Source organism: Haliaeetus leucocephalus, unplaced genomic scaffold, assembly GCF_000737465.1.
Source record: "Haliaeetus leucocephalus isolate CR32 unplaced genomic scaffold, Haliaeetus_leucocephalus-4.0 Scaffold138, whole genome shotgun sequence".
NCBI classification, from domain to species: Eukaryota; Metazoa; Chordata; class Aves; order Accipitriformes; family Accipitridae; genus Haliaeetus; species Haliaeetus leucocephalus.
This window is the reverse complement of record NW_010972574.1, coordinates 439,459-454,754: the sequence shown is the minus strand read 5'-3', so window position 1 is coordinate 454,754 and position 15,296 is coordinate 439,459. Positions and strand designations below refer to the sequence as shown.

Genomic DNA, 15,296 nt, shown 5'->3' with positions numbered 1-15,296 from the left:
AGAAAAAAGGGGAGCCCCCCCCCCCCCCCCCCCCCAAAATGGCTAGTATGGCATTGAATATATAGTGCTAGGAATGTGGCTGCATTTTCTCTACCAAGTCAGTTCATGTGCTGAATGACTACGTTAATTATGTCCATATACAGCATCTACTGTGCTAGTATATACACTAGATATTGGCACGCTAATGTTTTGCTGATACTACTGCATTCAGGTACAATTTTTTTGTAAGCTGTCATTAAATACTTTCTTACCATACTTCAGTATGAAAAGGGCAGCTTTTGCATGATTTGAAGATGATGGCAGTATAATAAGTCAGATGAAAGAGGAGCCTTGAAATGAAAATATATTTTCACTATTTTCAGGCTTCATTTCCTTTTTAGGTAGGAAGAATAGGACCTAAAACTGTATAACTGGATAAAAAAAGTTATGTCACTGATATGCAATAGGGTGGTATTTTATTCACACCCAGCAACAACTCAATGGACCTGTTCACGGGTAGACAAGTAAAGTCTAAAGTTCTATTAATTTTGCTCTGAATTCATTCACAGTGTACCTGATAATGACTCTGAAAAGTTGAGAAAAATATATTAACAGCTGTAGAAACATTTTCAGATCATTTTTCAATTATAGTTTTTCAAATATGAACAAAAATGCTTTCTGTTAATTAGCATACACTTATGTAGCATCTTTCTTGTGGAGAGATCCCAAAGTACTATATACAAATCAGTTCATAAACAGAAGAAAGGCAGCCACAACTGGGACAAAACACACAAGATCATTAAGGGGGCATACCACTTCCACTGAGCAGACCTCCCATTGCTTTTAATAAAGGTAGGATCAAGCCTTAAAAATAAACAAACAAACAAACAAACACCACAGGGAAAAAAAAGGAGGGGAAAAGGAGGAAAAAGGAAAAAAAAAAAAGGAGAAGGAGAAGAAGGAGGAGGAGGAGGAAAAGATAAAAAAGCTTCCACAATATTTTAGTTAGGTAGATCCTTAACCTCAGGGAAACTGATAGAATTTTTTTGAAGGTGCAGTAACCATTCAAAAAATTGGAATTCTATCTGTATGTCATGATTAGTGCTCTTGGCAAAAAACTGCTGGGCAAGTTTTTAGAAATACCTTCTTAATTAACTTCCTTCCTTTCCCTTTCATTATAACCATCACTTTTTCATTACACTAAAATTGTAACCTCCCTTAAAAAGAATAGGGAATTGTTTTATCTTGCAAGAATGTATACAGAAATAAAAACTGTATTTGTGTGTGTGTATGTATTCATGCCTGGTATATACACATAACGATTAGGCTTATACTCAGATTCCACTAGTAAAAAAACAAAACAGGAAAAACTAATTTAGACATTAATTCTACAGTTGAAGCACAACAGATTTCCTGAAATCTCAGGGAAGTCTTTACTGAAGTGGAAAACCTCATCAAGCTTCATCCACCATTTTAGTCAAGGAGCAGATGAGGCAGAGCTCCTAGACGAACTGCGCGGCGTCCCATTCTAACCCAACAGTCTCTCCCACACCCCCCTGGGAGAACACGCAGAACTGGCGACCCAGAACTGTGCACCCTCAGAAAACTCACAAAAAGGTTCAGGTGTGACTTCTTGAAAGTTCATTGACCTGAAAGGGATTTCGTGAAATGGTTTCAGTTTCAGTCTACAGAGGTTCCCAACCACAAAATGATGAGAGAAGTCTAAATGATGAACTAACAAATGCCACTAGTTTAAACACCCGGCTCTTCCTGAGTTCTAGGCCCATGAATGCTGGTTTACAGCATATAATTTCAGATAGAAAAGATAGTTTAAGGAAAAAGGAATAGATTTTGTAAACATTTTCTAACACTAAGCATCTTTAACCTTTAAAACACATAGGACTTCTACTCATCCAGATAAAATACTAACTTCTTTCGTACTATTTCTTGCCTTAGATTCCCTACTGCCCTTTAGCTATCTACAGTATTGTGGTAGCCATCCTTACTTCATTCACACATTCTCAGACCAAGAAGTCTTCTCTAACCTTTGTAGTTTTTGTTTTTTACCTGTATTTAATCCTTCTCTCAACACACCTCCTTTGTTTCTTCAGTTTTTTCTCTTGGCTAGGTCACCAAACTTTCTCTGTTGGACTTTTAGATTCTTACATCAACAACTCCATCTCTCCATTTTTGGGAAGACTCTTTTACCCCTTAAAACGGGAATCCTCTACACTTAGGATGGAGGAAAATTGTTGGCATAGAGCCGCACTATTGTTCCATTTAGGCAACAGCTTTTTGGGTTTCAACAGTCTTCAGTGGTTCTCCAATCTCAACTCTATGTAGCCTGTTTTCTGTCTTCTGAATACAAGACATACGGGGCAAGCATATGGCAAAATAATAATAGTGGATTGAACACATAGTCTTAGAAAGAATTCAGAGACTGTACACAGATTTATTCCCAAGTCTACATCTCAATATAGAAAAAGGATGATGCAGACAAAAACATTACTATGTCTCTTGTACTTTTGTTTTATATACGGAAAAAAAGCCAAGCCAATTAATTTCAGACTTTTGAAAGCTGTTGTATTTACTCTAAAGGTTACATGGTGGGGCTCATTTACACTTTATTAAATTTCAAGTCCCTCAGAAGATAATAGCTGAGTTATATACCCTCCCCAGATGAGCTAGTTGGTGTTATACTGGAATCAAATATCACTCACTCCAGGAGCACCAGCAGAGTCAGGTTTTCATGTGAACTGTTTCCTCTAATAATGTAGAGAAGACGGAGATTTTACATAGTGGGCAGAAAAACTAGAGAGAAGAGTGGAGGTGGTAAAGCAAAAGTGTTAGAGATAGGAATGAATTCCAAATTGCCATTCATTCACTGGAGTACAAATGCAGCTGAACTAGTATCAGGAAGATTATCAGGTGTTTATCTGTCTCAAATGTTATATATCACACATAAAAGAAGGTTTTGCATATCCCTCAGAAGACGCTGCAGCCAAACTGATCCCCTAGAAGCTGTGTGAGTATAAATCACAGGATGCCCAGTGAGGCTGGGATTTGAAATTGAGCTGCAACACTTCAGAAAAGAAGAGTCTAGTCTGCTCTGAGCTGTATTAATCTGCATGAGTAGCATGAGGGAAGAGGAGGGAGGGGGAATAAAAAAGCATTAAGAGCAAAAGTAAAATCAAGACAGAGTATTACAGAGTTTAACCCCAAAATGCTGGAACTGGGGGGGTTAATCCAAACCACAGAGAGAGGAGCTGCTTTTCCCTCTATATTCCTTGATAATAAACCTAGAAGAGGACTTTGTTTAACAGTTGTGTTATACCCTTTATAACAATCGAATCTGGGTGCTTATTTTAAGCCTTCATTCAGATTGCTCACTATACAATTAACAGAGAATCTAGACAATGTGAGCTCATCATTTGATGAGATAGCTGGGAATGAGAACTCCTGCATCATGTTTCACCATTTATCAGAAGTGCTGGGCAATCCCATATGTAAATTTATAAAAGAGGACATTAAACATAATTTGAGAGTATACAGAATGATCCTATAGCCATGCATAGTTTAAGGTTTATGTCTGATATCTATCAGATACATTTGTTAGCCAAACACAGGTAAAGTCAAAAAATAAGAGCAAACGTTGCTAACAGGCTTTTGAAGCCAACTTTATTAACAGCTAGAAAACACTAGAAAGTCCTCAGCTGAAAGCTGCAACAAGAAAACAAATAGTTATTTTTTATCAAATCCCCCAAGAGATGCTGAGCCTACAGATTCCAGTATTGGCGTAACTTGGGGGTGGCTTTTAGAACAGATTGCACCATTTGCTTTCTCATTACAGAGGCAATCTAAAGAACCACTGTCATCTAGAAAGAGCAGGAAATTTTGAGCCTTTAAGCATTCCACTGTGTTCCACCCAGAGGTGAATGCATATTTGAAGGTAAAATAATAAGTGTTGTAAACAGAGCCCTTAGGTACCCTCAAGGAATAAAAGGTTCTATATGAAAAGTAAGGGAGTATTTTGCTTGTCTGAAATGAGCTAAGAAAGATAATGACTGGTCCCATTTAGAAAATGAGATGTGAACAATTGAGAGGCTTTGGATCATGTGAGTTCTAATGCTTCTGCTATTACATCCTTTTATGATTGAAGCACTACTGTTTGATGAAGCATTTTCTTCTAAATGACACTACTAAACACATTAATGAAGCAGGAGACCTAGTGAGTTAAATTAACATTTTTAACTTTCAAAAGTTATCCTGATAAATATTAATTGGGACACAGAAAGTAAAAGAATCTAGAAGAACACAATATTTAGTGGTTGTTTATTTGATTGACTGTGAGGCAAAGAAATATCAGGAAAATATCTCTTTGTTTATGCCCAGTTAATTTGCATTATGGCAGATTTTAGTTACTCCTCCATTCCAAACATCAGCTGTCTCAGCCTGCTGAGCCTGATTGGGAGGGCTGGTCCTGAGCAAGCACTTATTTATCTAAAATTGTTATAATGAAAGGTTTTTAAAGCCTCTGTTCACAAAAAAAAAAAAAGCTATTAAGCTTAATTATAAAAATAAACACAGGATTATTTTAAAATTCAAAATGGAAATAAATACTCAACATGTGTTTCAGAAAACCTCTTCTAGATTAGGTTGTATTTACAGGTTAGAAAATAACTAGGAAATTTTATTTTTGTCCCAATTTAAAATAAGGAACTATGTTAAAATTTTGAAAATTAATATTAAATGGAAGAAAAGCATTCTTTAAATGCATCTTATTTGCCTGGGTTTCTTATGAGTACCTCATTAAACTCCCATACAGGTTCTTAATTATAATTAACTTTCATTCTCTTAATGGCCACTTGTTTATTTCATGCATTAAAAAGAATTTTATCTCCTTTTTTACCAACACTTATTTTATACATATCCTGCATTGCACCTCATCCAAAATACTTCTAAAGACTGAAAAAACATATGAATTTGTTAGAGTTGACTGAAGTTAATGTCCTCACATTCTAAACCCAACCCAAACAATTGCCACTTCAAAATCATAAATGAAAATATTCACCAATAATAAATAACTGAAATAAGTATTTATTTGTCCAACTACTGTTAACACCTAATTTCCTTTAATAGTAGATGCTACAAAAACACAAACACCTAGGAAATAATAATGCCTGCTTTATAGCATTAGCAATTTAAGACCACAGTAAAACAGAGTGGGAGGACACATTCATACATGTATATTTGCATGTATAATTTTTACACTTCAATGCATGTACACATACATGCTATGTTTTGAATACATTGGATAGATCTGTTGCCATCACTATAAAACTTTTGTATCCCAGGAAAATTCAAATAATCTGATATTCAAATTTAGAGAGTATAGTAAGCCAACCAATCACTACTTCAATACACAGATATCCGCCTTATCTTTGTTATATTTCAAAATGTTCTCCCATTATACTTTGAAGGTAAAAACTAAAGAGGGAATACATTATTTGTGTCCTTGTTTCACCTGGGACAGAGTTAATTTTCTTCCTAGTAGCTGGTACAGTGCTGTATTTTGGATTTAGTATGAGAATAACGTTGATAACACACTGATGTTTTAGTCGTTGCAAAGCAGTGCCTATCCTAAGTCAAGAATTTTTCGGTTTCCCATGCTCTGCCATTAAGCAGATGCGCAAGGAGCTGGGAGGGAGCATGGCCAGGACAGCTGACCTGAACCAGCCAAAGAGATATTCCATACCATGTGATGTCATGTCCAGTATATAAACTGGGGGGAGTTGGCTGGGAGGAGGGATCGCTGCTCGGGAACTAACCGGGCATCAGTCGGTGAGTGGTGAGCACTGGCATTGTGCATCACTTGTTTCTCTTGGGTTTTATTTCTCTTTCTGTTATCTTCCTTTTCATTACTACTATTATTATTATTATTATTATTATTATATTTCAAGTATTAAACTGTTCTTATCTCAAGCCACATGTTTTAAATTTTTTTCCGATTCTCATCCCCATCCCACTGGGGTAGGGGGAGGAGTGAGCGAGCGGTTGTGTGGTGCTTAGTTGCCGGCTGGGGTTAAACCACAACAGATTGCTTCTAAATTTTGAGGAGGATCCAATGGAGAGTTCAAACTAAAAACAAAAATTCTTTTACCTATAAGAATTTCTAGACCAGATCTATATAATAGATGTCAGTCATATGAAATCGGGAAATTCTAGCAAATATCAATATATTTGATTTGTTGTGCGATTAGAGGATTGCCTTTTTTATTTATCTGCTTTTTTCTGAACTTTAGGTTGCACTTGGTGTACACCAGCATATTTTTACTCTGCAGTCCTAATTACTAGGTGTTTCTAGCAGATGGGAGCCTTCATTAACCCCTATGACTGCGACACTAAGGAAAACCAATGAATACCTCAGGATTTTACAGACTGAGGGATTTCACAAGATACAGTATGACTGCCACAAAGGAAATCACTATCCTGACTGCACTAGATTTTCTGCAGCCTTACATCCCTGCAGTAGCGAAAAGCAAGCAAAAGCACATATGAGGTCAAAAAACCTGTAAAGCAGATGCTACCGCACTGTCACCCCCCCACCCAGCCCACCCTCCCTCGTACACCGATGTCACCCCGCGCTCCCACCCGCTGGCCCACCGCAGTCTGCCCACTTCAGTACCTACACACCTCCTGCTCTTGACATCCTTTACAAACCTGGAGTAAATCCCTTTTTTCTGCATTAAATGGGGTGGAGATAGACGCTCTCCACATTTTAAGTGAGCAATGAAATTAATAAATTGATGGTAAAATCCAAGAGCGCCGCAGCCAGAACGATCACCGGCCATTCAGACTGAAGCCCTCCACTCCCACTACATCTACTCAGCTTGACAAATCGCTTTCTCTGCTTAAGTAACCCACAGATTTAATTTTGGTTGAAACAGTCAGTTAACATTCAGGTCCTTCACTCACCTCCCCATCCCTTGCTGATTACATTACCATTTTTAGTTTCAAGACTAACTTCTCATTTGAAGCTTGTCCAAGCATACCACTTAAATGTTAGGTCCATTGTGCCACTTAAGGCCACTGCAACTCTACCAAAAGCTAGGACATCTTCCAGTTGGCATACAGTGCAAGGATTTGATACACAGCTTTTACCCCAAGCCATTCCCACTCCTGACATGACCCTACCAGAGCCTCTTGGAGACACTTCTAGTCAAACCAACTGCTGCCTCCTGGATTACAGAACCCTGAGAAATCACAGCCTAAGGTGGATCCAGACAGCGTACATTGTACTTCTTTTGCGAAATAACAATAACCTGCTGTTATTACCAGTGCTTCTGAGTTGCCAGGCACGGGCTTTACCAAGAGCTTTATAATTTGCTACCTGCCTATTATCTGGGTCTTTTCCCTTGGAGCAGGAAGAATTCTCAGGGGAAAAGGAAACTCGGTTCTGATACACGAGTAAGACTGAAAACTATCAACTTCTAGGCTACGCAATTACAGAAGCACAGAACTTTGCACGTACAAGCAGCTGTTACTGTTTGCATATGCAAATTCTAAATAAAAGCCCCACAAGCACAATTATTATCTGCTTTGTCTACTGGGATGAGTGGGTCCTGGGAACACATGTGAAGAGACACAGATGTTCTGAAAGTGCATTAGCTTCTCTGAAGCTTTACAGGTTTTCACCTGTCTTTGTTTACGGTGCTTGAAAGTAAATTTCTCACATATCAAAGTTCTTGCTTTCAAGTTGGCCCTTTGTACTGGGCTCACACAATTACCATTTTAATTTGTACAAACAGAATGGAGAGAATATATTGCGTCTTTATCCAATTACCTTTCTCCCAATGAAGAATTCATATTGTAGAAACTTCCTTCAGCAGCTTGTTAAGTCCACGTATACTGAGAAAACAATCCTACAGTGGAAAAAGAAGGGGTTTTTTTTTGACAAAACTGTTTCTCAGTGATTTCTGTGAATCTTTGCTAAGGTGGTTTGGCCATGCCTGTGACACACAGCAAGAGACAAAATTCCCTAACTGTAATGTGCCACAGAAGGAGAACAGAAAAGATCAAAGACGACTGTAATATCATACATATCCCTATGTAAGAATGAAAGCAAGGAATTCCTTAAATACAATTTCCAAATCACCCTAGAAAATGGAACTATACCCCCCCCCCCCTTACAGGGAATGAAGAGAAGCAAAAAGAACCCACCACAATTTAAAAAAGGACAGAACAAAAAAAGACAGCCATGCTGACTTGAACTGAGGAGATTAAATTCCCTTCTGATCTTAAATATGGAGAGAAATGTAAACTTAAAAATATGAGTAGGATACACCAACGAACCAGTTAGGAGAATTTCATTCCAGTGCAACTTGCCACCATATTGTCTCCCCTTGGATTTTAGTTCTAGTCATTTAAAAACTGAATTCTGCAACTGCAGAAGAGAAAGGAGAAAAGAACCTCCCTGGCCTCAGCAAATGACCAGGAAAGATTTGAAGTTTAAGATTAACACAAATAAAAGTGCAAATTAGAGGCTGTCATATGTTTATAGAAAATCACTTTATCTCCTCTCAATTTCAGCTGGACTAGAATACACAGGCCATGTCTCCTCATGTTCTCTGAACTGCACTGTATCTCTCTCCCTACTCTGAGCATGTTCCAAATCACATTATTCCTCTAAGGCTGCTAATAATTCTCACTTAATGCCTTTTAGAACCTCCTTTATCATTTCCCTGCTACCTAACACTGTCAGCAGTTAGTCATTCTCTAACTGACCAATACATTCAGATTCCCTCCTTCTCCCACCACCTCCTACTCTTAAGTTCCCAGGTTATATCTAAGTTCCTAGCAGAGTTCCCTTCATGCCAGACTTTACTACTGGATTTCAATCTAGACCAATTAGCTCAGGACAAGATCACCCCCTGGTTTTCACTGTTGAATGATAAAATCAATCTGTGCCTAATAACAGCACTCACGCTTTTGAATACAGCCTTGTCTAAGAAATAATTTATCTTATTTAAAAAGGTATTAAGTCATATTTTTGCCTCCAGCTCTGAGTCAGAAAAAAAAATAAAATGCAAGTTTTATGTTATTACCATTATTTATCTGTCCTTTGATAACAAGTCATTACCTCATTCTTATTAGGACTACTTGTGCACCCATATATATGTATTTACATATACTTGCATATATTTAAAAAGGCCCACCACATCAACAAATACAATCCTTACAACCTGAAGGTGGAATACAACATCTGTTTGACGACTTCCTATGAAACTTAATCAGAGTGCCTCCAAATGCTACTTTAAAATGGAAATTACTGGTGAGGAAAACATGCTTTCTAGCATTAAGAAGCATCAGAAATTTAAACAACCGAAAAGAAAATGCATAAAACATTTTCTAAACATTATAAAATATTGTTTTCATGTTACTGTGTCTGTAAGCAGTGTCTTTTTTTGTCCTTTTAAGTATTTGAGGGATTTTTAGGAAGTCATCAAAATATACTGTATCATTTACCGAATATTAGATCAGCCATAAATTAGAAATGCCAATAAATGTTTTCATAACATTTCCAATAAAAATGAATGCAAACAGTGCATCTATGGAAAATGCTGAAACAAAAATAAAATCCCAGAAGCAACAGTTCCTTTCGAAAGTGTTATTGGGATTAATGACCTTTTCCAATGAAAAAAATCCTTTCGAAAGCAATCAGCTCTACAAACTATTTAACAGAAATGCATTTAGAATGACAGTGAACTAATCAATCAGTCTGAGTGCACAGAAAAATGACATGCTACATGACTTTGACACAGATGACGTTGCTTCACGAACAAAGTAATTCAATGTGCTTAATCCAGCAGATGAGAATGGGGGACTGGCTGCTCTTCAGTCTGGCAAATGTCCAAACAAGGACTATATTCCTCTGACATTTATTGAAGAGTCACTGTTCGGAAGTTCTTCATTCAGAAGTACACATGCATAAGAACCAAATTTCCACAACTGTTATATGCATGATCCGAAAAACCTACTATTATTTTGTACCAGACTTCCAGCGCGTCTCGCATCCTCTCCTCACAAATCAGGTTCATAATACATAATTTTTATTGCTCTCAAGAGTTTTACCAAATGGAGTATGATGTTTGAATCGAAGTGGGGTGCTGAACGTGTGCCAAGGAAGGCAGCAAAAGAACTACTTTATCATTTCAGCACTTCAGCCTTCTATTATGATTGCATTGGCACCTTTCCTAATGTATAAGTGAGTTTAATTTGCAGCAGTGCTATAAGGAAGGTGCGCTGTACAAACCTTGAATTTTAATGTAAAACATTCTGGATAATTTTCCACACAGTATATGGAAATTAGTGAAGTTCATGCACTTGGCTGCCTCTAAATCTGGAAATGCCACAGATCTGCACAAAGAGTTGAGCAATTCTGCAAATGAATGATCGTCTCATGTGGACATAAGACATTCCTAGTGAGTTAGTGACTGTGGGTATAGGAGATGTTTGGATCTCCAGCAAACCTGCAGCTTTTCTTTTCAAAGTCACCTAACGCCCAATGCTCAAAAGAATAAATACAGCATAAATACAAATGCAAGATTCTTCCACCTTCCCTTACTTAATTCAGTGTATCTCAACATACTAATCACTGGGATATCAAGTCTCGTGGCCAATAGCTTAACTCTCATTTGCCTCTATGAGTCTCTGTATGACCTGGTTTAGCTTTTTCCTCTCCTCTACAGAGACTAGGAGGGTCTGTAGGGGTAAGGGAAAATTAGCACTTCAAAAGTTGTAATACGATTACATAGTTGTAATCACTCTCATTTTATAATCTCCATACTTTTCTTTCTATCCCGCTGCCCCCATCACATTCTTCTTTACTTTGCCTACTAGACCGCCTCACTCCTCTCTATCAGAGTTATGTTATCACCTACGTTACAAGATACATTATAGCCTTATGAGGCAGAAAATACCATAACACTTAAAATGCATACAGGACCAAACTTTCTATCCTAGCACTCTAGTTCAGATCACCCTGAAGTTAGTAAGAGTTATTAACAGGGCAGTTGATGTAATAACCGATAATTTGCAAAACACTAGAAAGTTATGTAAAGCTCAATCTTGTAGGCTTCTGTAATTAAGTGCTTGCACTGCATCCCCGATCAACAACTTTCCTATCGTTTCAGTCTCCAGCTGCCCTGTCAACACAGCCCCTCTGCCTACACCAGGTAGTTCTGCTGTGCACATTCCTTTCAAGCTGCCACACCAGCAGTTTTGCAAACCAGTTTATCTCCGCAGTTTTTAATGGGCTGCAGCATTTAGGAAAGCGACCTTGACAGTAGGGTACATGAAAGTATCACTGGGATCTTAGACTACGGTTATATCTCCAGAAATGGAAGATCTGTGGAGTCGCTTGTTTCATCACTCTTAGTTCCCAAGGCAAGGCTTTTCACTAGCAGCCCCCCAAAACACATCTACATGCATAGCAGAGGTACATTCCTCCTGTAATTCTTGTAATCCGAAACAAAACTCCCTGCTGAAAGATGAATCAATTTGCATAGCAGATAATGGGTGTGATGCTTGAGCTGCCTTACGGCCTGTTAAGATCCAGCCTGATGGAACAGTCTTATTATTTCACAAGCACATCTTCAAATATTTCATCAGCGAAGGAAAAAAAAACCACTTTTTTTTTTTTTTGGTGGGGGAGGGGTTTCTTCTTCTACATGGAAGAACCAGCATTTTAACAAAAGAAGCCAGCAGCAGAAGGCTGGTACTGAAATATGTGTGTATGTCTGTATTTAAAAGCAAGCAAATGATAGGTTATCAGCTTGGATATGCCACGCTTCATCTGATCATTGCTAGATGTGAGCAATGAAAACAGAGTTAATGTTCCATAGTGAAAGCAGAAGTGACAGTAATGCCCAGGAATGGACTTTTACACAAAGAACTCACTGGAAAAGCTCAAATGTCAAGTGTAACAGAAGTTTACATTACTTCAGGTTCTTGACTTTTGCCCCATACTTCCTTTTTTCCTACCCATACAAAGTCATACAGTAACTCAATTTACAATCTGGTTTTAGCATAGCACTTCACTTTTAATGATAATCTGTACAGTGAATCAGCAGGATCCCCAATGTGTGTGAAAACTCCTTGAAATTGGAGAAAATAATTGTTATTCCATCATCTTCATGGGCAGCATGTGCCTCTAGGATGGACAGATCACAGAACAGGCAAAATCCAATTGGACCTGACATTTGTTAATGCTACTTGCCTGAACTGGAAAGGGGGTAAGTTCCAAAATAGTTTTTTAGCCTTTGCCTACTCCCTACTGGAAGGGAATTGGTATTTAAAGCTTCCCTGCAGCAAAGATCTGACTCAGTTTCCCCAAACATTTCACAGGCATTACCCAGCCCCTCCCATCTGCCCTAATGCATTGTTTCTTTACCAGACGCATCAACATATTTCAAAAAAATGGAAATTGTAAACAAGACGGTGGATCATAACACAGAAAATATATCTGGAAGCAAACATGTTTTCAGAATGAAACTAGAAAGCAAAAACCACAAAAACAGGATTCTCCATAAGCTGAGTTATACCTGGGTACCACACACAACTGCGTAACTGTGGCTAGGTCAGTAAGATATAGCAGAATTTAATCCTTTGTTTACAAATCCCTATGACCTATTAGCAATCTCTGATTTTCAGAGATATTGAGCCCGTCTCTTCCACTTACTTTACCTGGAGATGTGTGTGCTCTGTCAACTCTCCTGGAAATCAAAACCCGCTAACTTTACATGATATTAATGGCCAGATTCTCAGCCTTCAAAGGAGCTACACTGGTTTCTATCAGCTGAGACTATGTCTCTCATGCTGTGTTTCTGGGCACTACAGCCTCTCTGCTTACGCTAAAACAGAAGTAAGATAAATAAGAAAGATAGAGATAAGATAGATAAATGACATAAATTAGACAATAAGAAAAAAAAATGATGTTATTTCCAAGCTCTATCTTGATGCAAGACTTTATAAAGATGATGACAAATAAAGTAAAGCAAACCCAGGGTATTACTCTATTATAAAGTATCTTGTTCTGGCAAGGACTTCTTTGCAAAGCTCAAACTGTAAATGTGCAGCATCTGTAAATCATTCTTTCATTTTATAGACAAGAACTAAAGTAAGAGGGCTGCCTACTGACAGATTTCAGGCCCTATGACTATAACATGACCATTAAGCCATTTGTTTATAATAGAACGTAACATATAGAATCACTTTTCCTGAAAGATGACTATACTTATCATAAAGGAAAAAAGGAAAAAAAAAAAAAAAAATCACAACATTTGATAAATAAATTATTTTTAAATTCTTTTACCTATCAGAGCGTCCCTGTGAGACATGGCACTAGCGGCATCTTACTGACTTCAGTTTTGTATGCATACCTAGGATTGCTTCTAGTTTATATTATTTGCGATGACGTCTATGTTTGTGAAGGGAGGGGAGGTGCTGTTGATACCGACACGTTGAGCCCCCATGGCACTCGGGCTGCCCCGAATGCAGGGGAATGAGATTGGGAGCCTCCACCTTGTTCAGCTCTGACCCTTGCCGCCCATACTCTGACGTGCGTGGCACGTGTCCTGCCAAGATCACGAGGGCTGGCCACCACTGTGAAATGAACTGCTGCAAAGTTCAGTGCTGGGATTTGCTGCTCCCATAGACTCCTCTCCATCCGCTCCTGAAGTGAGTCCTGCTGCCTTCTTCATTTGCCTTTGGCAGCTGTCACCCCCCAAAAACTTCTCACCTGGTTTCCAAGTGCAGCCAACCTGGCCGGACACGAGCTGACTGCATGACATTCAGATCGTCTGCACTGAACTCCCCAGCTCCTCGATGTGGACACCCAGTCATGCAGACTGGCAGTGAAGAGAATCAGCTAAATCAGGTACACTCTACCACGTAATTTATTACTCAGGTTTGTGGTACTGAAATACCAGATTTTCGAAGGTCACTGTTCATGTAAATCCTTGTAACATTCAGCCAATTTACCTGAGAAGAATGTTTTCCTAACTCACAAGGCTTGATTATACCTGGCAATTTTTGCCTTTTGAGTTACATAGGTTATCGGTACTTAGTAGCTTTACTTTTTGGCCTATGAACATTTGTCTCAGAACAACATAGCCTGATGTGGAAACAATGAAGATTGTCCTTTGGATACCTACAGAGGCCTTCCGGCATCCAATAACGAGGCAACATGATTGGACGATTGCAAGAGACTATTAGGAAATGCAATTTGGAAGCAGTGTACTTTCATCTCAAACCAATAGTTTGGGAAACTCCCCACACTATCACAAGGGACACCATTCTAGATCTACAGAAGTCATTCCTCCATTTATAAGAATTTTATAAACCCCCCCAAATGAGGCATTGAATTCTGGAAATAGGAAGTTTTACTTGTGTGGGTTGGAATTCTTAATCCCAGTTCAGATTTACAGATCTATTGTTCTTGTTTCTGGAAATGAGACAGACACGGATACAAACTCCTGTCAACGCTATACCAGGAAAAGCTGTTTCACCTGCACTTCAGAATACGAGTGTGCTTGTGTATTGGTGTAAGATTTGTTTTCGTTGGTCATTCACTTGTTCCACTAGATTGGTTCTGCACGGGCGCAGAGGAGCTGTCTGTAGCAATGGCACATGGAGCTTCTCTGTACAAAGAATGCTTTTAGACTGGGTATCTATGTTTCACTGAATGAGAAAGAGAGGATGTAGAGATTTATGTCTTCCCTCACTTTATATTCCTTATCAGCAGAATAAATCTCACTTTGTCAAGTCTGTAGAACTCCTTCCCCTTAACCATAAAGAAAGAGGATACAGAATTAGAAGAATTCCATGTCCAACGAACCAACTCTGAATTCTCCATCTTTTCTCTTCTAGACCTATTTCTCTCATCCATGAAGAGTGAATGGAAGTCCTCAACTTTCAGAGAGGTACCTGCCTCAACTTGCTGACTGACCCACTCTGTACTGCCCAGCTCCTCTAGACATGGCTCCTGGTTGTTAGAGATTTTAGTTTCCAGTGACCACTCTTCCCACTAGCGTCTAAAATTATCTTCAAATAGTATGAGTAACCAGTAGCTAGACATCAGAATCCTTTTACTTTTTCACTATGTACGTCCTGGACTCACCACCAATATCCCTACATCACTTATTTAACACCTAGCTTCTAGCCGTGTCCAATCTCTCTTCATTTTCCTATTTAATCTGATTTCACTCCCTTGCAGTGCGTGCTTATATTCAGAAGCATTTAAATTGGCTGAATCAACT

General features: G+C 38.5%; 1 long non-coding RNA gene across 1 annotated transcript in view; it reads right to left on the bottom strand.

Annotated features, from left to right (window-relative positions):
• Nucleotides 1-14,541, bottom strand: part of LOC104843208 — a 17,208-nt gene extending 2,667 nt beyond the window's left edge. The window contains exons 1-2 of the long non-coding RNA XR_775536.1: nt 14,529-14,541; nt 10,867-10,871 (exon numbers count right to left, since the gene is read on the bottom strand). This is a non-coding gene — a long non-coding RNA (uncharacterized LOC104843208). The remainder of the gene's footprint in view (nt 1-10,866; nt 10,872-14,528) is intronic.
• Between the last annotated feature and the right edge of the window lie 755 nt (nt 14,542-15,296).